The 3135-nt window shown below is 35.3% G+C and overlaps 1 pseudogene; it reads left to right on the forward strand.

Moving 5' to 3' along the window:
• The first annotated feature begins 1108 nt into the window (after positions 1–1108).
• Positions 1109–2031, forward strand: LOC129560273 (olfactory receptor 4A47-like; annotated as a pseudogene).
• Positions 2032–3135: the final 1104 nt, after the last annotated feature.

Consider the following 3135-nt stretch of genomic DNA (forward strand, 5'->3'; position numbering starts at 1 on the left):
GCAGGAGGCTATTGCATTGGGCCAGGAATAAAGTGGAGGTTAGAGAATGATCAAATTTGTGATGTATTTTGGAAATAGAAACAACAGGCTTGGTAAATGTATCCCTAAGTAAGAGAACAATAGGGAGTGAAGAACATTGTGAGGTTTTATTTTTGGCGGATGGAGGGTAGGGGTCTGAGCAATTACATGGAAGGTAGTATCATTTAATGACATGGGAGCTCCCTTTTTATTATGGAATATTTAAAATTTACTTATATATACACTAAATTGATATCCAATAATATGTCCAAAGTTGAAGATGTTGCATATATTTTGTGTTGTTTTACAACATCTAATAGCTGTTTCCATTGTCAAACAAAACTATCAAAGTGTAACAGGTGCTGGATTCCAAAGCTTCATTTGTAATTTTTTTTTTTTTTTTTTAGTCATTGTACAGATTTATGTAGAATTTTAAAACAAAGTTGAAAATAAAAAGAAAGATACAGACTGGAGGCAAACTTAAAGTGCTTTGGAATTTATTGGGCAGAAAATGAAGAATATTCAACTGAAGACCCTAGGAAAGAAGTCTCAATGAGGTTTGAGACAATTCAGGACAGTGACCTTCTATTTAAAGTTTTATCTACTCACAATGAAAGGATCTCAAGTATTACATCTTTGTGACTTTATAAATGGTGTACCATTTTTAAGGAATTCCTTTCTCATATTCTCTTGTTCTTTCATATTTCCTTTAAGGCTCCACATTAAATATAAGATCCTCTGGGAAGTCTTCTCTGATTTCAGCTTGACTAATATTATATTCAGTCTGATTACTGTTATACTTTAGCTTGATTTATATATGCTAATTCTAAACTTGTGTCAATATTCTTATAAAGGCACTTACTGAAGGGTCAGGAATTTTGTATTATATCACTGAGGGTAGGGAACTATGCCTTATTCAACTTGGTATTCATAATGTCTATGACACATTGGACACAGAGAGATAATTCATGTAAATTCTTTTAAATAAATAATTGAAAAAGATGAAACTTATAATGCTTTAACTGCCCCATCCACCTTGTTTTGCAGGCAAACTGCTTTAATATGTGAGCTCAGCTCCTGTTCAGACTAGATGGAACCAAGAAACAATGTTACTTACTTTGTCCTTCTGGGCCTCACACAGAATCCAAAGGAGCAGAAAGTCCTTTTTGTTCTGTTCTTGCTCTTCTACATTTTCACTCTGGTGGGCAATCTGCTCATTGTGGTGACTGTAACTGCCAGTAAGACCCTGAACTCACCGATGTACTTTTTTCTTGCTTGCTTATCATTTATAGATCTAATTTATGCCTCTTCTATCTCTCCTAGATTGATTTCAGACTTGTACTTTGGGGAAAATATAATATTCTTCCAAACGTGTCTGACCCAGCTGTTTACAGAGCACTTTTTTGGTGGGTCAGAGATCGTCCTTCTGCTGGTGATGGCCTGTGACCGCTATGTGGCCATCTGCAAGCCCTTGAATTATTTGGTCATCATGAGGCAGAGGGTGTGTGTTGTGCTGTTGCTGTTGTCATTTGTTGGTGGTTTTCTGCACTCAGTAATTCAACTTGTCACTATTTATGGACTCCCTTTCTGTGGCCCCAATGTCATTGATCACTTTATGTGTGACATGTACCCCTTATTGAAACTCGTCTGTACTGACACCTACATCATTGGCATCTTAGTTGTGGCCAATGGGGGACTGATGTGCACTACTGTATTCTTACTCTTCCTTGTCTCCTATGGAGTCATCCTGCACTCTCTGAAGAACCTGAGTCAGAAAGGGAGGAGGAAAGCCCTCCAGACCTGTGGTTCCCACATTACTGTGGTTGTCTGCTTCTTTGTTCCCTGTATTTTCATGTATGTTAGACCTGCTAAGACCTTCCCCATTGACAAATTGTTCAGTGTGTTTTATACATAACTCCCATGCTGAACCCATTAATCTACAGTCTAAGAAATTCTGAGTTGAGTAATGCTATGAAGAAGCTCTTTAGAAAAAAATATCATATCAAGTGGTAAATAAATGCATTATTCAACATGAAGAAAATAATTTATTATTAGGGCCAATATTCTTGAAATGTAAATATCTACAGAAATCTGATGCAAGCTTTCCTTTTCTATAAAGGATTTGTAATGCTTAAAATTAAAGAATAAACTACATGTTTTTGCTATTAGCAGCAGTTTCTCTGTTAGAATGTAAACTCTATGATGCTTCCTTTGACGTTTCACTAGAAAGGTAGGATACCTTTACAACAGGGAGTCAATAATATGTGGTCTTCCCAGGTGTTGCAGTGGTAAAGAATCCATCTGCCAACGCAGGAGATGCAAGAGGCATAGGTTTGATTCCTGAGTCAGGAAGATCCCCCGGAGAAGGAAATGGCAACCTGCTCCAGTATTCTTGCCTGGAACATTCCATAGACAGAGGAGCCTGGTGGGGTACAGTTCATGGGATTGTCAAAAGTCAGATATGACTTAGCAACTGAGATGATGATGTTGACAAACAATATGCAATGAATTAACTGATGAACATTTTATGGATTTCCCCTAATCTTTACTTAATTTCTTGATTTACTTTTATTATTTTCTCATTCTTAGTTTTACTTTCAGTCATGCCACATATCTTTATTATTTTTATTTTATTAGTTAGAATATTTAATATTATACAGATTGTGTCTTTATTTAATTTCATTTCTATCATATATGACATTTTAGTGTGATATTTTGTGCTTTAAAATAAAAAACTGAAAATATAATGGATAATAATAAATGCTAAGAATAGAGTCCATGCACAATGGAATATGAAGAATAAAGTTCCTCCTAATCACAAACTGTATTCTCCCAGGTGTTCCAGATGTAGTCACTCTGTTCTTAAGATTCTTCAAGTAATATTCTTTGCAAAAGCAAGTATTTGTCATAGGATTGCTTGCGATTATGTCTCTGTATATAAATGTTGCAATTTATTACTCAGTCTTCTGAAGATCTCTACATACTAGTCTATATACACCTCCTCATACTTCTTAACTTTAGATAAAGATACATTAAAATCAATGCATCAGGTCTTTTCCTGTTTCCCTCTTTTTCTGTGAGAAGCGATTCTGCAAAAAATCTTTACAAAATTTTCTA

Source organism: Moschus berezovskii, chromosome 16 (assembly GCF_049115385.1).
Source record: "Moschus berezovskii isolate FMDL1 chromosome 16, NW_MosBer_1.0, whole genome shotgun sequence".
NCBI classification, from domain to species: Eukaryota; Metazoa; Chordata; class Mammalia; order Artiodactyla; family Moschidae; genus Moschus; species Moschus berezovskii.